The sequence below is a fragment of the Nylanderia fulva genome, unplaced genomic scaffold (assembly GCF_048542155.1).
Source record: "Nylanderia fulva isolate GAGA-0341 unplaced genomic scaffold, ASM4854215v1 Scaffold31, whole genome shotgun sequence".
Taxonomy (NCBI): Eukaryota; Metazoa; Arthropoda; class Insecta; order Hymenoptera; family Formicidae; genus Nylanderia; species Nylanderia fulva.
The window spans coordinates 1659881-1684667 of NW_028190379.1; the positions used below are offsets into that span (position 1 = coordinate 1659881).

Genomic DNA, 24787 nt, shown 5'->3' on the forward strand with positions numbered 1-24787 from the left:
ATATTAGTCAATTATAAAATTTAAAAAAAACATTTCGACAATGCTCGAACTTACATTAATTTTACAATTTTATTTCAATATATAAAAGCGTTATAATTTTTACTAATTTATTATTTTAATTTTCTTTATTTAAAAATATTGAGAGGATTGTCGATTAATCGACTTTGCAATCAATGTGATAACAATGTATAACCATAGGTAATAAAAACACATTTCTGAAACAATGTTTCATTAAAATTTAATATATAAACAGATTTACTGTAATATACTGTTATATGGTTTCACGTCACAAATTTTTTATGTTTAAAAAAAAAAATTAAAATACAACATATTGTAGGCGAATTATTATTCTACCGATATTCATTTATATACACGCGTGAGCGGCGAATTACGTTTCCTCTCCCCCCCTGGCGGCGCTGCGTAAGAAAGAAGGGAGAAGGTTAAGAAAGTCAGTTCCCCGCAGAGTGTGAGCCGTCGTGCGTGTCCTATCGAGTACAGTTTAACCTAATAAAGATCCTTTGTTAAGATCCACTAGAAGCCTTATTAGAATTACACCCTGACATCATCTAAAACTATCCTGACACCACCTACAATATTACAAAACACAAATTGAATTGAATATTTTTTCAAGCGACAATAGTTTAGCAGGAATTGTTATGTTAGGTATTTCCATTTTTTTGCTAGATGAAGCACAAACGATATATTATATAAGAGTTTTAACAAGGCTCTGTAATATAAATATAAATTTAACGTATAAGACGGGCAACAAGAGCCAAATCGCGGATGACAATGCGTTATCCTAACAAAACTAAATCATTTTTCGTTAGAATTAAATACCGGTGCACAAGGCACCAAATTTTTACTTAGACACGGCCAAGATTTTAAATATGAAATAATCTCATATTTTGAGATTTAATTTCAATACCCCTTTAACCCCCCTACGGAAAATAAATAAATGAATGCAAGAGAAAAATATAGATCCGAACATCGCTGAATCGGGAATCGAACCCGAGACCTTTCGCTTGCCGGGCGACTGCTCTTCCAGCTGAGCTATTCAGATCCTTTCGATTCTATACTTTTCTCTGTTATATATATTAATGTTGGTAAACAAACGCATTTTTTTAAGCCAGCGTGTATCAAATATAAGAGTTTTAACAAGGCTCTGTAATATAAATATAAATTTAACGTATAAGACGGGCAACAAGAGCCAAATCGCGGATGACAATGCGTTATCCTAACGAAACTAAATAATTTTTCGTTAGAATTAAATACCGGTGCACAAGGCACCAAATTTTAATTTGGACACGGCCAAGATTTTAAATATGAAATAATCTCATATTTTGAGATTTAATTTCAATACCCCTTTAACCCCTCTACGGAAAATAAATAAATGAATGCAATACGTTAAATTTATATTTATATTACAGAGCTTTGTTAAAACTCTTATATTTGATACACGCTGGCTTAAAAAAATGCGTTTGTTTACCAACATTAATATATATAACAGAGAAAAGTATAGAATCGAAAGGATCTGAATAGCTCAGCTGGAAGAGCAGTCGCCCGGCAAGCGAAAGGTCTCGGGTTCGATTCCCGATTCAGCGATTTTCGAATCTATATTTTTCTCTTGCATTCAATTATTTATTTTCCGTAGGGGGATTAAAGGGGTATTAAAATTAAATCTCAAAATATGAGATTATTTCATATTTAAAATCTTGGCCGTGTCCAAGTTAAAATTTGGTGCCTTGTGCACCGGTATTTAATTCTAACGAAAAATTATTTAGTTTCGTTAGGATAACGCATTGTCATCCGCGATTTGGCTCTTGTTGCCCGTCTTATACGTTAAATTGATATATTATATGTATATTCAATATCGATATTAAACCCATCAAAAAATATTGCAAAAAAATTTGCTATGCGTACAAAATTAGATTTCTCGTTGCTCTATTAAAATTCTTTCCAAATTGCAGAAAAAATATACAAATTGTTAAAAACCATAAATTTAATTTAAATTTGTGACTATATAGTTTAGTGATATTAATTTATAACTCGGACATATTTTTTCCCATGAATATTTATCTCACAGCAGCATACCTATTTACATTTCTCATAGTTTTAGGTTCGTAATAAAAAAGAATCGGCGCGACACAGGTAAAGTGATAAAGATTACTCGTCGCTTTCAAGAAATCCTCTCGTACTGCATTAACGGCAAGTAACGGAATTTGCCTGCTTTCCGTTGGATAAGTACTTAAATGCAAATAGCATGCCTCTAAAAAGTTAGAAAAAGAGTAGCCAGACAACAGTGGAGTCACGGAGAAGTGCGTTCGAATGAAAGCGCACACAATGCACAGAGAAAAGATTTTATATATGAAGAGGGTGTGAAGAAAATATACAGCAGTTAAGATTTTTTTTTTTAGATTTCTGTTCTTCCATTAACTGCAATTATCATAAAAATGATGCGCGTAATATATATACGATAACAGAGAAAGAGATAACTTTTATTATAAAATAGAACAGAAAAAGATTCTCCAAGTTTTTCTCTCTGAAATTACTCCCGCATTTAATCACTCTTCCATTTCTTTATTTTACACGTCGATTCTACTTGGACGTTTTTAGGTCATTTCGTTCGATGAATCACAGATATCAAATTCATTTCTTGCGCGCCATCGAACAACAATAAAGAAGTTTGAAAACCTGCGGAATAGAACGTGTTCGAACAGACCGGAAGCGGAATATATCCCGTAGTTTTCCTTTCGCGCGGCCGAGGATCCAAAGACAATATAACACAAAAGTCTCGGTTGGCCAGTCACTTACGCTTCCTCTTCCTTGAATTTTATCCGAGAAACGTCTCCACCATTTTTCCAGTCTCCCTTGCGCCCTCAGACTCTTCCGTTTTTCATCGTCACGGCGCCTGGGTTACACACCCCGAGAAAGTATTACGTGCATCCTGTTCATGATGGAGGTACCGCGGTTTCCTCTCGGTGACTACTGGTTTCAACGAAATCCCGAGGCGCAGAGATTTCGGGGAATGATTCGGGAAAACTTTCCGGCTACTTTGTTTCCCTCTAGCAATTAACGCCGCGGCATCTCTCTGACAATTATCTTAATTGCGCGAAAATTCTTGGTAGAATTCACGAGATTTTCTCGAATTCGTCAAGGATTTATGCTCAAGATATTTTCAATATGTTGTCCCGAAAAGGAAGAAACTTTATTTATACGCGTAATAGAAAATCTATATTTTAAACTATTTATATTTTGCAACACTTTATTTATTATAAAAAAACTGTTAATCTCGGCTCGAATTATTGTGTTACAATAAAAATAAAATCTCGACGGCAATCGGAGCCTGTGCGGATGACATGCACAAAATTAATAAATTAAAATGAGATCTCAAATCAAACTCATTTATTAAATTCTAAACGTTTCGACCCACTTCGGGTCTTCTTCAGTAGCTGCAAAATACAAAGAAACAAAAATAGAAGATAATCGGTTCAATCAGAAAATTATAAAACTCGTATACATACAATCCGCAAATAAATTAAATATCATTCTCCTCCCTATTCAAACCGTCCGGCCGTCGGAGTGTCTCCCTAACGGTGACCATCGTCAGGAAGGAAGCAGAGCAGTGACTCCCTTACCAACACTAATCAACATGGTATAAATTAAACGTAGAACCATAATAAATAAATTCCATATTTCTATGTCAGAAAAAGCTCACACAAAAAATAGTTTTTGTAAGGCTTACAAATTGACGGGTAAATTCATCCAAGACAATCCCGATATTTTATTTATGAAGGCGGATAAGGGTAATATCACGGTTGCGATGAACAGAGATATGTACATGGACAAAATGTGTGATTTGCTGGCTGACCGGGATACTTATACTGTTGTTAAAAAAGATCCGACTAGGAACCTAATTAATCAATTATACGGAATTTTAATGAGATAGAAAACGAAGAATTACATTTCTTCAACAACATATAAATCCCTGAACTGCACGGACGGGGTTTTACCGAGAGCGTATGGTCTGCCGAAGGTGCATAAACCGAATTGCCCTTTACGTGTCATCGTGTCATCTAGGAATACACCGCTTTATTACTTGGCAAAATTTTTACATAAGATAATATATAAGGCAATTCCGAAACCTGATTCGGCTATTTCTGATAGTTTCCAATTAGTGAACAAATTAAATGGTTTATGTGTGGATAGTGATGTGAAGCTAGTTTCACTAGATGTTGCATCATTGTTCACCAACGTACCATTGGATATGGCTATTGATAGTTTAATTAACAGATGGAGGTATATTGAAAAAGATTGTATTATTCCACGAGATGAATTTTTATTGGCAATTCGTTTTATTATGAACTCGACTTATTTTATGTTTAATAATGTATGTTATCAACAGACTTTTGGCACACCTATGGGTTCCCCCCTCTCACCGATCATTGCGGATATCACGTTGCAAGATTTGGAGAGTAGAGCGATTGCTGCGATTCCATTGTCATTTCCATTTTATTTTAGATATGTTGACGATATCGCGTTGGCGGCCCCACCCTCCATGCTTAAAATAGTTTTAAACACTTTCAATTCTTTCCATCCTAGATTGCAGTTCACCATGGAGGAGGGGGTTGACAACCGATTGAATTTTTTAGATGTCACCATTATTATAAATAATGGGAGCATTGAGTTTGTTTTGTTTCATAAGCCGACGTATTCAGGTAGATATTTAAATTTTGAATCGCAGCATCCTCTCTGTCATAAAAAAGGCACCATTATCAGCCTCATAGATAGAGTTTTTTGGCTATCTCATCCGAAATTCCATAAAGGTAACTTTGAGTCTATGATTGGAGTTCTTTTGTCTAATAATTATCCTCTCAATTTGATATTTCATACTTTGCAAGCGCGGTTAAAAAAGTTGTTCTTCCGCTATAATAATAAGTTGCATAACAATAGAGCAAATATATATAATGACAAGATTCTAACGCAGAAAACAGTTTCGTACTTTAATATTCCGTATATTAATAATGTATCGAAGAGAATCGAGGACATTACACGTGATTTGGATGTCATTCCATCATATACAGCAATTAACAGTCTCCGTAAATTCATTAAAGTACACAAGGATAAGTTACCAAGGGAACTCCATAATAATGTAGTTTATAAAATTGATTGTATGGATTGTGATGCGTCGTACGTAGGGCAGACGGGTAGATTGTTGAAAACTAGGATGAAAGAACATCGCAACAACATAAAAAGAAACGCGTCACAATTATCAGTCATATCGGAACATAGATTATTGAACCATGAATTTAATTGGGAGGATGTAAAAGTCTTAGACGAGGAGCCTTTTTTAGGTAAACGTTTGATATCCGAAATGATCCACATAAAACGTCAGAGGAATAGTTTAAATCTACATAGCGACACTGATAAATTAAATGAGAATCTTGATCTGTTAATAGAAAAATTTACCAAAATCTAGCTTTGTGATTTTACATAGCCGGGTTTTTTTGTTAGACTTTTGACATGAGTGCCGATTAGTTTAGTTGTTTTTATTTTTATTTTTATTTTCATATTTTATTTTTATATTTGTTTTTTGCGTATATATGTATCGACTGTGTCGAGGTAGACTACCGCACAGTCGTTAGAGTGATGTGTCACGTGTAGCATCGTCTTCTCTCTGTTTTTGCTGTCGGGGTGAGTGTTCTTCCCGGTTTTTTAATTTTTAATTCTTGTGAATTGTTCTACGTTTAATTTATACCATGTTGATTAGTGTTGGTAAGGGAGTCACTGCTCTGCTTCCTTCCTGACGATGGTCACCGTTAGAGAGACACTCCGACGGCCGGACGGTTTGAATAGGGAGGAAAATGATATTTAATTTATTTGCGGATTGTATGTATACGAGTTTTATAATTTTCTGATTGTACCGATTATCTTCTATTTTTGTTTCTTTGTATTTTGCAGCTACTGAAGAAGACCCGAAGTGGGTCGAAACGTTTAGAATTTAATAAATGAATTTAATCGATTCCCGATTCTGCGACTTTCGGATCTATATTTTTCTCTCGCATTTATTTCTTTAGGGGGAATAGGGGGTACATGGAATTAAAAATCTCTTGTAGAGATTATTCCAATTTTATATCTTGGCCGTGTCCAAGTAAAATTTGGTGCCTTGTGCACAGGTATTTAATTCTAACGAAAAAATTTAGTTTCGTTTAGAATAACGCACTGTCATCCGCGATTTGGCTCTTATTGCCTATCTTATATATGTTAAATTTATATTTATATTACAGAGCCTAGTTAAACTCTTAATTAATAAATGAGTTTAATTTGAGATCTCATTTTAATTTATTAATTTTGTGCATGTCATCCGCACAGGCTCCGATTGCCGTCGAGATTTTAACTTTATTTATTATTTTATGTTGCTTATTCTAATATATATATATATATAAATATGTGGAAAATCTCCCGATCGAAAAATTATTTTGCCTTGTATTATATATGAAATAATAAAATATAAATATATACATGTATAAAATGTATAATATAATAAATATATCTAATAATATATGTATAAAGTTTATATAAAATAGAACCATTTTTTTTGAGGGAACAAAATTCTAAAAATATGATGTTTTGTATATTTTCTCCTTTGGGTTTTATCGGAGCTATCGCCTAGTTCTCTTTTGTGGACTGCGTCGATAGGCAAGGATAGATAGCAGGAACTAGTCTCTTTATTCTAAGTAAGAATACGTGATTTTTATTCTTCGGATCACAAATGTTCTTCTCGGGTTTACCGGACGGCTCGTCGTACCAGACTCAGCCCTCCGTGCCGCATCGCTCCTTTTTAAAGACGCGGAAACTCTCTCCTAATTCGGCGCTTCGCCCTTGTGGACGCAATAACAAACTGTCGATGTACACAATTACAGAGAGCTCTCAGTAGCGTATATCGAAGGCGCGCGGGGATCACGGAAATTTAATTTTTTCCCAAACATATGACAACTATAAATAAATAAAAATATGTATGTGAGTGTATTTATACATATTTTGATATCTATTTTTTCATATTCCTCTCGAAACGTTTTTTATCATTTATTTCTGCAAAGCAAGAATTATAAAATTTTTAATCTAAAAATGTTCATTCAAGTGATACCTTTGAAAGACGAAGATCATGTACAATTTCGTGATATTTCATATTTTGCTGATAAAATCTTTTCCAGATTAAACCATTACAGTAAATCATATGTAATATACACGCGAATACTAGTTTACTTGTTTAAGTTCCTTCTGACATTTTTTGCTCTTATACCCTATTATTAAACCTTTTAGCTACAAACCCACAAACGATCGACAATTTTGCGATAAAAGTAAATGACATTTATGTAACATTTATCCATTAACTTTCTCTTTGTTATAAATGCATTTTTATTGCACATTAATTTATAACATTGTTATCTTTATAATTAATACGAAAAGCGGAGTGCATAATTACAATGCACTTCTAGATCTCGTTTTGATCGAAAGGAGTTTTACGAATTAAATTTATAAAATTTGTATCTGTATAACAAAAATAATATAACGTCCAAAATAGATGTTTAGTAAATGTGTTTCAAGAAACTCAACTTCAAAATTAATTTATAACATTGTTATCGTTATAATTAATACAAAAAGCGGAATGCATATAATTACAATGCACTTCTATATCTCGGCTTGATCAAACGGAGTTTTACAAATTAAATGTGTCAAATTTTTATCTGTATGACAAAAATACTAGTCCAAGATACTATAAAATTGTATGTTTAGTGAATGTTTCAAGAAAGAACGTTGTTCAACTTCAAAATTAAAGCCAACAGGCTAGAAAAAGTTTTTCTTCAACTTTACTGGTTTAACTTTTCAATAATATATTCGCGATGCAAAAGAAAAGTCTTAATTTGTGTACCTTACTCGTGTCACTGTTACCCTCCAAAATCGACGCGCACTTAGCGATCCGTGTTTCGCCTCGTGTGCAAAAAACGAGAGGGTAAAAAGAAGCGTGGGGTGAGCGGAGTCAAACGAAGGACAGGGACAGTATTGACCCAGTTGTCGGTGGCGCGTATTGTTCGCCCTCTTCTCGTTCGCGACCCGTTGACGTATGCATGCGTGCGTGCATGCGTGCGTGCGTGCGTGCGTGCGTGCGTACGCGCATAACTCATTAATGGTGTCGATACGTTTACGATTTAATGGGTCAGCCGCGGCCATCCCGTAGGTGGAGGGTGTTAACCTTTTGACACACTTATTGTGATACGGCATAGTTGGTCTATATTGGCTGAATTTTGTAGTTTTAAGATATTTATTTCAGAGCTTGTCTTTGTCAATTTAAATTTTTGCGCATAATAAAAATTTTCGGTTTAAATAAAAATTGTGAGACAGTTCGAGAATAGATTCCATGCTGTTTTAATTTTTATATCAGTAGTTTTAAATTTATAGAACGAATCAGAAATTATACAGCTGCATTAATGATTAAAAGCTCGCTAATATTGAAATATGCAGCCTGTCATTTGCCATTTGTCACACGACACATACATATGTATATAATACATACATATATATATATATATATATATATATATATATATATAAATATGTGTGTATGTTTGTATGCATATATGACCGTCATTCTGTATAGCTAATTCTTCGTTCAATATTCAACGTATAATTGAATAATTGTACGTGTGAATTTGCACTGCATATAAGATGTGTATATATGTATATTTTAAACTATTTCTCACAAGTGATAAACACAAATATCTTGATGGAATATTCATTAACGTAGTAAAATAATCTTATCCGTGCAATCGCGTTGTAAAGATTTAATTAAATTCATATGGACGACATAAATTGCCATCGATTTTTCTTTCGCATATACAAAGTGTACTCTATATATAGATTAACGCAAATTTTTAACAGATCGAAGTAGAACGAACTGAATAAAAGCGATTTTATCGATTTCAACTTATCAGAATTAGCTGGGACTAGAAAATCTAAATTGATCCTAGCTATTACAATGGCTATTTTAAAGCAGCAATAGCATTAATTGTAAAGCTGTGTGCATTGATTAATACATTTAAATTTTATTAATTTATTCAACATGTTTAATACTAAAACATAATTTGATAAGTATTACATAATTTATTCAAATATATGCTCATAATGTGACGCGTAATTTTCTTTTTTATAAATATTAACAAAAAATTAATAAAATTTGCCTGTAACAGAGAAGAGCTATTCATCTTTACGTATCAAAAAAAAAATCATACCTTTTATGGTAATGAATTCAAGTACTATTTTTGGGTAAAAGTTATGAAAGCAAGTACTATTTTTGGGCAAAAGTTATGAAAGCTTTTGTCGCATAAAAGTACACAAGTTAAGACACATTTTCCTAATGCGTGCAATTACGCGAGCATGATTTTATACTTATGTAGAAATACAGTAACGCATTAAACATTAAAATAAAATTAGAGAGAGAGCTGTAGATATATATTTTGTCTGATTAGCATTTCATGTCATTTTGCAAAATATCCCTTCGACGAAAAGATCAGATCTTTTACTGGTTTCGTGAATGGCTTTGTGATTACATAAAAGCTTCATCTTCTGCGAAATTGCGATTTCGTGCGTTTTATGACCAGGAAGTTAATGTTGGAGGATCATATATATTCAGCGCGTTCTACGTTCACCACAATGTTAAAGCAAAGAGCAAACTCAGGTGCTGAAACGTCGCTGAATATCAACTGAGTAAACAATACATTGTTAAACCATTTTACACCGGTGCATCTACCGGATACGTTAATTGGAAAAGTAGTCGGGACAGCAATATTAGCAGATCTGAATGCTGCGCTTGAAGTTATTAGTTAGAAAAGCGTTACATTCGTACTACTTGCTTCGAATAAAAAGTTCTTTCAATTTACCCCGGCCTTTTCTCTCTCTTTCTCTATTCGGTTGAATAAAGTCTATAGAAAAGATTCCGAGTGAAGCCAAGTTCGCGACTGCGTTCGATGTGTAGTTTTTTTTTTATTTGTCTTCTTTTTATTTCTAGATATTCATAATTACTATATACTTTTTCCTCTTTTTATATATCATTATAATCCGGAAATATTTCTTCTTTTAATTCTTTTTTTTACCGAGTCATGAAAATAATAATTTCAATCATCAGAATTTAGATAATTATAATAATTGTGGAATTATCTTCTTGATTCGATGAAAGAGAAGGTCATCGGAGTTGACAGAAGAAAAAAAATATCAGTCTTAATGATAAATTTTTCTATAATATCAAAATATATTGAGCATTCAACAATTTCTTTTTTTTTTTAATTTCTAGATATTCATAGTCACCACTTTTTCCTCTTCTATATATCATTATAATCCAGAAATATTTTTTCTGTCATCGGAGTTGACAGAAGAAAAAATACAGTCAACTATATCGGTCTTAATGATGAATAAATTTTCCATATCAAAATATATTAAGCATTCAACATATTCTTCCTTTTTTCAATTTCTAGATATTCATAATCACCACTTTTTTCTCTTCTATATATCATTATAATCCAGAAATATTTTTTCTGTCATCGGAGTTGACAGAAGAAAAAATACAGTCAACTATATCGGTCATAATGATGAATAAATTTTCCATAATATCAAAATATATTAAGCATTCAACAATTTCTTCCTTTTTTTTAATTTCTAGATATTCATAATCACCATTTCTTCCTCTTCTATATATCATTATAATCCAGAAATATTTTTTCTGTCATCGGAGTTGACAGAAGAAAAATTACAGTCAACTATATCAGTCTTAATGATAAATAAATTTTCCACAATATAGAAATACATTAAGCATTAACCAATTTTTTTTTCCATTAATCGCAACGAGAAATTCTCCACGCTCCTCGCAATTTATCCTCTTCGCTGCTCTCCGATCGATCTTCACGCTATATTTCCCCCGAATTCGAAACACTCCTCCAAAACTTGCAACAAGCTCGAATCGATGCTGGCCCGGCGCCAAGAGAATCGTCAGGTGGCAGTCGGCGACTTCATCGGATCTTCGCCCGAGGACGAATCCGTAAAGACACCGAGAGCCTGCAGCGCAGTCCTCTGCCGAAGAGAGAAAGAGAGACCGAGGCTGCCGGAACAGAGAGAGAGCCAGGGGCTGCTGGGACAGAAGCTCTGGGTGTCCCGGTCGGTTGAAGGTGGGCCCGGGTTTTCGCTAAGCGCGCGTTTCCACCAAGGCGCGCAGGTGCGCCGTGACGTCGGCGTCGGCGTCGCTTTCCACCCTCTTCCCTCTTACATTCTCCCACGGTTGTGTGCGAACGTCGCTCGGGGTACGCGCGACGCCACAGAGCGCGGCAGAAGTCCAGAGGATCGCGAGGTCCCATTCGTAGAGAGTCGGTTCTCCACCGGGTTCGCTGCTCGTCGCTCGCAACTGACTTTGACATGAGCCTCGGTTCCCGCGCGTTCGTCAGCTAGGAAGGGGGATCCTCTCTCTCCGGAAACCAGGTCAGTCCGAGACACGCGTCACGATTGTCAGCGAGCGACGTTTTCTTACGCGCGACCAAGTGAAATCGAAACGAGTTCCGTTCTTTTTTCGTTTTTTTTTTTTTCGTGAAAAACGCGGAAGAAGTTTGTCGAGGAAGTTTGGGATGCAAGAGAGACCAGTGGACAAGTGAGCACCTTCACATTCCTCGGGAAAAGTGAAGTGAAAAAAGAAAAAAGAAATATATATATATATATATATATATATATATATATATATATATATACGCGGGTGGTGGATTCGGTGACGTTTCTCGAATTCGCCGGAAGTTTCCCTACGATACTCTTGCTCTTGCAACTTGTTCGAAGAATCTTGTCCGTGGAAGATTTTCGCCTTTTGCGCGCTTGGCCATTCGAAGGTGCCCGCTTGTTCACGGGAGTGACGACGCGCGTAAGTTGGACACCTGTTAAACTAGCTTGAACCAAGTAATAGTTTCGGTTTGGTCAAACAATTGTTGATGTAATGTTTGAGTTCTCTATCGTGGAAGATTGAAATACATTCTGTCGCATAAAATTAATTAACACGACGAGAGAACTGGTTTAAATGTTAAATGTCACTCCTCTATTTTCATCTGAATATAATCTCCTCTGAAATTAAATCAAGTTTCTTCGCTCGTACGATCCATATCGGGAAAGTCCGTGACTAATTTTTCGTTCTTTAAATTTTGAAATAAGTCGCAATATTTAAAATATGACACATGTGGAAAAAAGTCTGTGTTGCGACCTCAAGAATAGCTTGTTTTTAGCTATTACGACGAAATTTATATGCGCAGTTACAATTATTCAAATCACGAACCATGACGCAAAATGGTGTCCGGGCGTTACAGTTACGTAGATTTAACAACGATCACTCGAAACCAGACGAAGAAAGTTTGATTGCAGCTTGCAATAAGTTTTGTTGCAACAGGCGAAATATGAGTTAGTTACCTTAAAACCGCGCTTGAAATTTATCTGCCTATTCTTGTTATTTAAAATTGCTATATAATAGTTCCTCTTGTAAAATGAAAACATTCTTCTTTACGTAGTTATATTTTGTAATGGATGAAATATGGCTAGCGGGAAATTTCATAAATTTCGCGGAAGAAAATATTAATGGAAATGAATTTTATATCAAATAAAATTTTTTTTCTACACGTAAAATATAAATTACTGTTACAAGTTGCCATGTAATGTATATAGTAATGTTTTTTAAAGGTACATAAATAGAAAAAAATTCACAATTTGTTAACCAAAATCGACTGTTCCTCAAAAGTCAATTTCTTATAAATAATCTATTTTTAGAGCACGCTACAGTGATCTCCTCAAAGATCGTAACAAGTTTCTTTTTTCCTCTTGGGCTAGATGTCTGTTCCCATGAATTTTTCAAATCTCTGTTGCGCCATGCGCATCGATCGGACCCTACCTTGCCCTTTTATACACTCACATATTTTGCATACCGCAGTGTCAGAGAACGCACAATAATCACAATAAACTCATATAATCGAATAATTGCTCTATATAATCGAATGTTCAACATTTTCTAATTATTTGAAAAAAATGCCGCTTTAAACAATTTCTTTCCTAAACTTATACAATATATCAATTTACTTATTGAGGCAAATTCGTGCCTTTGGCATTAGCGGTGTCTTTCTCGAAAAGAAACTTAAAATTAGCTCGTAACAGATATATTTTTCATCGCTATTCAATAGCCTGAGTGCACACTTGGAGGGTGCTCGGATAATGAATGCCAGGATCGAACCTTCGTTCATCAATTATCACGACAGTAACTTCCTTTTAGATCTTTCGACCCTTTGGACGATTGCCCGAGAATAAGCGTGCAATATCGATCGCGGGTCGAGCGCGAACCTATAGAACGACGGCGTCGGGAAAACAATTCCTATCGCATTGAGCGTAACAAGTGGCACCGGTTTTGTTCGGGTCGTGGGACCAAGCCGTTTCCTCCCCATTGTTCGGAATTCTCGTCGCACCGGTAGACAACGTGTCGATAATAACGGCGAGACGTCGCAGTTCGTTCATCATCAGCGGAGCTTCATTTCGTCACAATGGCAAGCGATTTTGCCTTTCCTCGGATTTGCTTCGCTGTGTATCGGATAAAGGGCTTCATCCAGCAATCCGAATGGCATACGTGCGCACCAAGTCAGACACTGAAGTTTTGGGACACTGTGTGTTTGCGTGTGTACGTGTGCGAGTGTGCAATTTCAAAGCTGCTAACTTGCACATCTAATCCTAGAGACATGAACTTGGCAAGAGTTGGAATCAAAGTTTTGTTTCTCCCTTTATCTTCCTAGCGGTGTAAATACCTGAAATTCGACGGAAAACAAGAAAGGGACGAAACTTTAATTCCACCTCGATAACTTATCAAGCGCCACTCGCGGATTAGATTTGTGTCGTAAATTAGAAGAAACTTTGCGCCAACGGGACTCGCTTGAAAATGCATTCCCGGGAGAACTTTTGCATATACACAGGTCGGTGGATTAATTCTTTACGCGAAGCGATGGCGACGGGATAATCGGTCCGTTCTGGTATCGGTGCGAATATACCAACGATGGTGCACGTTCGCGGATGTGCATATAGATATTTGAAATTACGGAACCGTAAATTTGGCAGCGCTCCCTGCGGGTACCTTATTTGCTCGCGCATACATATACATAGATATACGTACGTGATGCACGCGGACCCCGAAATTTCGGGCGATATGCCACGGAGTAAGAGAGCAGGGTGTGTCCAATTCGAGTACGCATGTTGGCTCACGGTCGTTTACGTAATCCCAGGGGAATGGTACAACACGGGTCTGTTATTCATTGGGGTGGTAATAACCCACCCCATTTTGATCGGAGTAATCATTTCCTACGTGCGTCTCTCGCATTTCCTTAGTACTACGTGTCTGTTATATTGTATCGCGCGCTCGCACTAGAATCCTTTCGTCAATTAATTCGATGGGCCATTTGCACGAATCGCAGGCATTAAAATTACCTCGCATGTTAACGGAGGCTTCTCGATGTTGCTTTTGAACGCCGGCAGCATTGTTAATTAAACAAACGCTTTGCAGGAAATCGATAAATCGAAGAGTGACTATCCTACGTAAACCGATTATTTCGATTATATCAAATCATCAATCTTTTTTTTTCATCAAATATAAATAATCATTTGCGTATAGAGAAAGAATACATATATATATATATATATATATATATATATATATATATATTACACAAATTGTACACTTTTTATTTTCAAAGGATTCAATTTTTTAATTAATTTCTATATGTAATATTGAATAAAAAAAATGCTCCGAATAAATATTACGCTGTAGTTTTGAAAAAGAAATGACCTAAATTAATCCAAATATATCAAATAAACAAATATTTGCGTGTATGTATAAGAGATCTAATTATAAGGGGAAAATAAATAAAAAAGAAATTTCTTCAATTTTTTAAAATACATTTTCGCGAAAATATTTTACTTTTCTTTTTGAATAATAAAGAAGACCGTATAATAATACAAAAAACATCCAAGATGTAAAAGAAATGTAAAAATATTCGAAATGAGCTAATTAAAGTACGGAGTTGCTATTGCATGATAAATGGTTGACACTGTAAAAATAAAGTGTTAAAAGAGATTGGAAAGACAATGTAAATTAAAAATTGTATTCTGTTGGCTCTCGTGTACCATTTTCCAATCTCCCTTTTTTTATTATTTCCACATTTCATTTTATCATGTCATTTTCATTCAAATGTTTCCAATTCTCTTCTTGTAATATCTCTCATTTTATGATTTTTATTCAAATAATTCCATAAAATATTCATGCTTCTAACAGAGCTAGTGTCGGGGCGTATTCAGGGACACGTGCTATAGAATCGTGTATATTGCCTTCGCGGCAGCGAAATGTCAGCAAAATAGACGGGGTTACGACGACGAGCAAGTCGATTTATCCCTCTCGTTACGTCGCTGCAGCTACCTCTACGGCTTGTGTAATCGCGAGATCCTAGATTTCTCTCGCTCACCGTAAAGATACGCGCACCTTCCCTCTTCATACGTTACGTACATATTGCGCGACGCGGGATAATGCCGCGTGTGTTATCGGTCGACACGTTATCGTATAATGCACGTATGTATGCACAGTCGGATATCGCTTCTCTTTCCACGTCAAGATTCCGCGTCAAACTTGTCTCGAAATGCCGGCGCATCGCTCGGCAGACTCGATGAAAAAAATTCCCTGACTTTTTAAAATTTTCCAAGACCAGAAATTCATTTTTTCCTCTCACTTTTTAAGTATTAGTTTTTTCAAATATATAATTTGCATATATCTACACAGAGAGAATTTTCTCTTAGAATTGACTCTGAAAATCATGGTAAATCGTGCGACAATATGGTATTGGAAGAATCTTATAAAAGTTTCTCTGATCAATATTTATCACGATAAAAATATTAATATGTATATAGTAAAATTAATTAAATGTTAAATCATGAAATCTTGAGATATTTTTGTCAACAATGAAAAGTTTCGGAAGTTAAAACAAAAATTTAAATCAATTACAATCTGCATTATGTACGATAATCGAAACAAACGTGTCATTATAAACTATTTAAATGATCACCTTTTTTATTTATATTATATCAAATTTTATTTTTAATATATTTTAACAAATTGTAGTACATATATTTAATATATTTAATGGTATCTAATATCACAACAAAACTTTTAAATCAAACATTTTTAATAAAATTAATATATTAATTTTAATAAAAAAAAAATTTAAATCAAGTTTTTGAATAATATTATAATTCTTGAGCAATGTTATAATATATTGAAATAAAATAACAGGACGATGAAAATATAAATTAACGAACATGCTGTAGATGAATCGATTTTTAACACAGAAAATTAGCGTGCTGGGAGTCAAGGAAAAGTTAAATTTATTTAATAAAAAACTTCAAATTGTTGAGACAAATGTAGAATAATGTGAAAAAACTCAGATACCTAAATAGTAAAATTTCCTGACTTTTCACTGACAATTTCATTTCATAAAATTCCCTGACAATGTCCGGTTTTTTAAATTTCCCTGACTGCTAGACACTCTATATATGATATGTTTTAAAAATATTCAGAAATAAGTTGGGCTTATTTTACAGGATGTTCCATAGGAAATTGCTAAAATTAATTAGCTGTCATTTTTTAATGCGTGCAATTGTATTGAGAAAAGAGGAAAGTCTACAATTTTTAATGAATATTTAAATAAAATATTTGTATGCCAGTTTATTTTATTGAAAAAAGTAATGATAAAGTAGCAGTATTCACATATGTAAATTAATGATAAATATTTTCAAAGTGCGCATTATTTAAATTTGTACACAATTCTGTTCTTCAATGAAAACTCGTAAAAACTGTGAAAAAATCCAGATACCTAAATAGTAAAATTCCTGACTTTTCTCTGACAATTCCAGATTTATAAAATTCCCTGACAACGCCCGGTTTTCCAGATTTCCCTGACCGCTAGACCCTCTGCCTGCGTAGAAAAATTCACGTTGAAAATACGACGCTCGCCGATATTCCCGCGCATTTATCCCCGATCGCTCGTAAATTGCAACCCCGGGAAACGCAAAACGAAGTGGCGCATCGCAAACATTACTCATACTTTTATACGTATACTCCTTCTTGTTCGCGCGGCTACGTTCTTTCTGATATGCAAATGATATTTATATTGCTCGCGCTATTAAGATAAACGAGGGTTAAGATAAGCGTGTATAATGTCTCTCTCGGACCACTTGAAGAAACTAGGTTTTATTGTTCTTACAAGAGCGGAAAAAGTGCGAGATTCCTAGCGTTACACATTCATTACATATTTTCAAAGAGGCACAAAGAGCACGCATTCGTGTCAGATATACAAACATCCATTTTAATTTATTGCACCTTTTTATTTCATTTCCCCACTTAAACACGTGTGCATAACGTTCCTTTTGCATGTTTACATTTATATTCGTGAGATATATATGTCTTTATATCTCGAGCTTTCCTCTAATTTGCATATACATGCGAAAAAATCTACATTTCCAGTTGAAATCGTACATTTACATTTTTACATTAAATTTTGGAAACGTAAAGTTTCAAAATTTCTCGAAAAAATGATTCCTTTTTTATCATATATTTTTTCATGTTAAGAAAAAAAGTAATTTCAAATTTTTTTTGCCTAATATATGAAGATATGACGTCTCTGCGCGACTTTCTGCATATATAATAGATACATAAATATTTCCGGAAAATTCGACGTATCATTTGTATTTATTATACTTTACGGTGTACGTAAAATTGGATTTGCATTGCGTTCGACATGAATGTATGATTCCTGCTGGATATGGTATCATTCAACATATATCATCTTTATTGAGAATCGCATCAAATGTCCGCCGCATACGCTGTTGCGTGTTTTATTTTTCTTTTCTTTTTTTTTATTTTGCGTGAAAATTCGCGAAGGCTGCGCGAGCCAAGGCTGCAACAATGCAACTAAGCTCCCATGCATTTTCGCTGCAGTGGAAATACATTGCACACCACTTTAGTTTCCCGACCGTTGCACAAAAGGGTGGTTCGCGTTGTTTGTGAACACACAACTTGCACTGTTTTACACGGACACAGTCTTGGGGCGAGCATAACGTATTTCCTCCACTTTATGCTTTAGCATGACGTTTTCTTAACACCTGTTTCGGCGTTAAAAAGCGCTTCGCATAAAGCTCGGTCTTGTTCAATCGGGAAAAAATCGAGGATTTTTTTCATATAATAAAACAAAAGGGAAAAAAACCAAATATATTTGAATGGTCTTTAATTGTACAATTATATTGCGAACTTTCTTATAAAAGAATTGTACATTGGAAAATTTAACTGACTATTAAAATCGAAAATTGAATTGCAGTTGTATAATAATTAAGTTCCAAACACTTGTCTCGCGTGATATTAAGCAAACTGTTTGGAAGCGAACGTTAACTTGAAGTTATTAAGGCTAATTAAGGGCGAGGGAATTTTCTCGGAGGTCAATTAGAATTCATCCTATTATAGATAATACACGAATTCATTCAGTTATACCATAAGGGAGAATTATTAGGTGCTCGCACGCGAATTCGCCGCGCGAAAATGCTGAAAATTATAAGATCATGCTTCGTATATATATCGACTCGTTGGGAATTTTCCGAAATTATTGAACTAACTTTCCGGGAAAGTACGAAGCCTAAAACTTGAACGCGTTTAACGTGATTCCAGGAGGGAATAAGCGATTCACGCGATGCGGCACGCGAAAAGTGGAACGTCGTCGTCGTCGCTCGTGTATGTTTTTTTCATGCCGCTTGATTAAAAACACGAGGATCGATCTCACGTCTGTCAACTGCGCGCACAGCGGAGAGAGATAGGGAGAGCTTTGATCAGCGCATATTATCTTTGCATCCGCAAAGGCAACGACGACGCTCGTTAATCGGCGACGAGGGCTCGAGTCAAGGCGACTTTGCCACCCGATACGCTGATCTCGTTTTTTTATCCTCTCCCTTTTTCGCCCTACGTTCACTCCGTTATACTATACATGTGTCGCCAGCGAAATCGCTCTCTTCGGCTTTCCGTGAATAAATTTATAAACATTTTATAAACAATTTATATCGATCCCTCTTTTCAATACGTGTTGTTTAAGACTCGCAGCCCATATTTACAAGAGATATCTTTTAAATCGAGGAATAATTCGAAAATGAAGAAAACATGCATATTTTTTCATATCACTCTAAAAAGAAATTGCTCATTTGACTGAACCAACTAAATTACTATTTTATTAATTGAACATATACAATATCTTTTGTTAGATTTAATTTAAATATTTTTATATGTGCAATTTACAAAATAATATTTAGTTGAAAGGTTTAGTCAAGTTGATAATTTTTTTTTTTCAACGCAATTGATAACATACACACTTTGCTACAAAATATATTTGAATATTATTAAATATTTTCAAAGATATATATTTAATCCTCGTATGTTAATGAGAAAAAAATTTAGCCAAACACGCGAAACTTTTTTTTCGAATTTTTAAAGTTTGTATATAATCTAAAAGTCCTCGGTGAGAGAAAAAGTAACACGCACAGTTCACTTTGCACGAAGGTATATGTAATCGCTCATTTTCAAAGAATGTTCTTAAGATATGTCAAACTTTGGAGAAAGAACTTGAGTTCGAAAACAAAGGAAGAGTAAACTTTTGCTATTATCTTTATAGAAGATGTTCAAACTGTCTTTTTTGGTGCTATGCCTTTGACATATCTGTTATACAGATGCTTTCTACTATATATACATATATATAGACTTCGTCATCGCGCTCGTGAAGAAAATTGCGAGAACCGGCGCAATCCATTAAATTAACGCATCCACACGTTTTTCAATCTCTCGCCGCATTAATATCAACATCAAGAAATGCAAGGAATGAACGATTGACTTTATCACGTAACTAGGTAAAAATATAAGGTATTGAAATCAAACCAGATGAATGATCGGACTGTAAAGCTTTTAACAATCAATCCATTTATCACGAGAATGCTCGTTTATTACGGAAAAAAACATTTAATCGAATTGCGGATATTTTTCTATATCGTGGAAATTTTTCCCTTCCACGTTACGAGTGCTACTAAAAATTTCAGTAGTAAAAGCAGGGACATAGCTGGCCGCACATAATTATAGTTGCCTGTGTATTAGCTTCTAGGAGTTCTAATAAAATTTTTAAAAACGTAAAAAAACTGGGAGACACGGTCTCTTTTTTTAATGCTTGTGTATAATTCTGGTAACTTTAGAATTAGAAATACTAATACATAATTTTCTAATATAAATTATATTTTTTCTGTATCTTCACAATTCCAAAGAGCCTGATGTAAATATTTGATAAAAATTCGTCACACACAATTTTCGTTATTATGCGAGCAATAATTCGAATGATTTTTATCTTGTTTCTTAACTCCGTACTTTCGATATTGCTTGTCGCAGTGATGTAGTGTAATCTCACTTCGCTCGATTTTTATCGTCGGCCTTACGAATAAATCTCGTGGCTCGATATTTTAGTAAAGTTGAAAATAGTACCGGCGTGAAATGTTAAAAGTTTACGGCGCAACTATTTCTTACCGCGGTCTCAAAATTTGCGCTTTACAGAGCCATTAAACAAAAGGTATTCAAAAACTTATAACTCTAGCATGACGTTCTTAATGTGCGTGACTGCACATAATATGGCACAGGAAGATATGAGAAGGAGAGACAGAGAGAGAGAGAGAGAGATAGAGATAGAGAGAGAATTTTATTATACCTTAGGGCAATGCCCGTTGAGGGGTGAGATAATACATGCACGTATAAGCAACTATGCTACAGGGAATTTACATGAGTCCTAGCAAACATGTCAAAGCTGGATTAATGTAAGCAGCTAGCTATGTACGTGTGTAGATTAAGATTAGACTAGTTACAGTTACACAGATGAATAATAATTAGATGTGAATTTACACAATTTTATATCTATTACACAGTTTATAGATAAAAAAGAAGAGAGAAGAAGAAGCAGAAGACATATAGAAATATATGGTCGTCATTTAATCCTCGAGTCGTTATTAAATAATATCAAGATTATGTTGTCAGAGTAGTAATTAAATATATATTATAATGAATTAAATATATTATAATTAATTGCTAAATAAAATATCAGTCCGTTACATAATTAATCGCATATGTTTGTAGTTGTGCGCGCAATTTAATAAATTTACGCGAGATATCTTCTTGTATTTCCAAGACATCGACAAAGTGCATGTTACGTTGCTATGCATGCTGTGTAAATTACTATACTGTCAACCATAGAAAATTGCGTTTACCGCTAACGTAATGCGTGCTAACTCGAGGACAAGTCCGCATAATTTAAACGAGGGATGACGAGACGATATTGCTTTTCCCTCGCGTATCTTGCTTTCACGGCACGTTGATAGATAGAACAATGATAAAGTTCTGGGAAACGGTAACGTTTCCGCGCGTATGAATTATTTACTGATATTGCAGAAAAAGGTATATTTCGTTAACTAATCATTTGCGTGAATGGAATTGTGGATTTGAGTTGGGAAAAGCTAAAGAGCTGGCTAATGGTGCCGTGTTAAATTTCCGCCACCCTGTGTCTGTTCCAAATAGATGGCATTCATTAACGTGGAATATGCTACGCTGATAGAAGAAATAGATTAGACGGTTTTTGTTTGATCCAAAACAAGAGATAGACGGATAGCTATAAAGAAGCGATATTGCACGGTGATATAGCTTTAATTAATCTGAAATACTTTCCTTGTTCGAATTCAAACGCACCTACCTAAGTTGACGTCATGCACAAGATTTCTCCTGTGTAATCATTTTTATGTAATTGCCCTAACAGCGTCAAGAGATTTTAACACGATAATTGGGAATAATGCTTTGCAATATAAATTGATTTTCCAATTTATATAGATTTGTATTTGCATATTATGAATCGTGTAATTGCTTTTATATATAGGTATGTTGGAATATTTTTTAAATATATATGAGGACTAATTGTCGCGAAATGATTGATTTGAATGATATTTTCTTTTATATAAATTAGTGACCTTTGAAAAACTTGTCTTTCATTCAAATGAGAAAGAGAATAAATTATTCTCATTTATATACGAAAAACTTTGAATCTTAAAGAATAATCTCAAAGTGACATTTTTTGTGAGACTGTCGCATTAATATGTTCCAACGATTTAATTTTAAAAGTATCCTGTGTGTTAAAGAGACTCGAAAAATGCGCGAAAAAAATATTTTTAATTTATACATTCTTCCCTTTTTAATTTAAAATTACATATTTTATTGCTACTAGGTGTGAATTCCGTATATTTGAAAATGAAAGAAATCAAATTGACATATGTATGACCTATATATTCTCACGATTCCAGTTTCGCTAACAGAAACAATTAAGTAAATTGAACTTTTTTTTTCTCACAATCAGCTAGAAATCCTTCCTACAACATGTGCTCCTTTAACCTTTTCACACTTGATAACAACGATAGCAATGCAACCTTTGCTGCAATAATATCGGATATTGATTGCTGACAGGCGTTATTTTATAACGTTTGAAAAACTTCACCTAGCATCTTTCTATAAGGCGATCTCCCTGAGACGCTTAAAATACGCGGCTGGCATATAAATACACTGAGAGAATTGTGTAGCTCTCTGTGTTGGATGCCGGCGTTACGTCTATATCTATATGAGCTATTTAATAATTTAATCAGACCTTTCTCTCTTTCTCTCGTTTAGAAATAGAACGGATGGAAACCGCGGTTAACATTATACTGTATTTTCTTCAATCCAACGTAACTTTATCTCTACACACACATCGACTTTGAACTTATTTAAACTTTCCTTAAAACTTGCTCTTTGCCCCCCATTTTCGTTAAGAACACATCAATCGCGCCGCTGGCGCTGTAGCATCTTAACAAGACGTAACTTTGTTATCGCGCCATATACGTAACTTTCCTCGAATTCCGCGGGATATTGGCACTTTGCATTTATCGGGCGTGAATCTCATTTGCCCCGATCATAATTCATGAGAGGAATCCGAGATCTTTTTCTTTTCGGGCTAATGCAGTCGCGCCGGGGGATAATGTAATCCTCGAATTGATATAATGCAGTTGGAAAATTGGTAGAAACGGCGCAAATTTAAATGAACCATGATGAAGAACTTTCGTCGCAAATATTAATCGCTATTAAATGCCGGCACTTCATCGTAATCAAAACTTTTAAAAGCCTTCCAAGATTTTGATAACACGAGATACTTCGATGAAATATATTCCGTAAATTAATATCGCGACTTAAATCCTTTTTCTTATGCAGAAAAATACTAACTTGGCCGATATTTTATCTCTCTACATTATTGAAAAATAAAATATACTTGCTAATTTATAACAATAAATATTCCCATGTGCAAATGTCGGGCTTCTGCCAGAGTTGTCAATATGGTCCAGAAGTGGCACAATATTGGCTGCCAAGACTTGATATTGGTACTGCCCCAGTACGGATAAACTACCAGATCAATACTGTACCAGTCTCGGTAATTGGTACTGTACCAATACTCTCGTGCAATCATATTGTGTTCCGAGCCGAGTCTCGTCTCAGTACTGATCGTGTATAAGGCCGAAAATGGTATTAATCGATGGCCGAGAATTGTCTCAGTACTGGGCATGTATTGAGTCGACTCGTGTCGGATTACTGGGAAGCAAACAACTTTGTCTGCAGCACGAGTACCGGTTCAAGTATACTGGAAGAAAATTGGGCCAATGTTTGTGTATCGTACTGACACAAAATATTTTCTATACCGAGCCAAATATCGTATTAGTACTGGGCGTGCATTGTATCGTATATATTGGATCAGCACTGGGGATACATTGGGCCATATGTTGGTGTATGACAACAAATATTTTTATTTTGAAACATTAATTTATAATGATTTTAAACATCGGTTATTCTAATGTTAGATTTGACCCAATACAGACTAATAAATATGGCCCAATACTGATGATGAATGTTGTCCCAGTACTAATACTTTGTGTCGGGCCAAAGTTGGCATCAAGAGTTGGCCCAACATTGGCAATCATTGTTGCCTCTGTACTAATACTCTGTGTTGGGCCAAAGTTGACGCCGAGACTGGGACCCGTGTTATCATTCCGACATTGTCCCAGTATTGACCCCGATCTCAACTTATACTGGCCCAGAACGTCAGCCAGTACTGGCGACTCTGGCACCAGTATTGAGCCAGTACTGAGCGTTTTTGAGATTCGCACATGGGTTGTTTCTATTAAAGTAGTCTTCCAATCTCTTTATATATTTTTTATTTATGTGTCTGTCATTTCTACTTTCGTACACGAACATGTAGGGATTCTGAGATATGACATATAGCCTTGCAACAATAGACTGACAATCTGGCATTTTTCAGATATTTTGATACTCCCGATAAATGTTCCACGAATATTTTTAGCTTTTGCATCATTTAATATACATCCTTGCATATAAGATTGTATATTATTATATTTCGGTTAAAATCTTATTATATTTACAATTAGATGCATAATGACCGCGCTACATAAATTTGTCAAATATAAGCAATATCTACTATCTAATTCATCGTTCATTCGCCGTAGCTTCCGCATATGTGTAACAGACTTTAAATAAATTATGCAGGAAGCA

The 24787-nt window shown here is 34.8% G+C and overlaps 1 protein-coding gene across 2 annotated transcripts in view; it reads left to right on the forward strand.

Annotated features, from left to right (window-relative positions):
- Nucleotides 1–11314: 11314 nt before the first annotated feature.
- LOC114933902 (uncharacterized) overlaps nt 11315–24787 on the forward strand; it is a 113506-nt gene continuing 100033 nt past the window's right edge. Inside the window, exon 1 of one of the 2 annotated variants that reach the window (XM_029306485.2) lies at nt 11315–11520. The gene's annotated coding sequence lies outside the window, so the exon portion shown is untranslated. Of the gene's footprint in view, nt 11521–11777; nt 11948–24787 lie in introns of those variants that run through there. The other variant, XM_029306483.2, reaches the window with a different exon arrangement.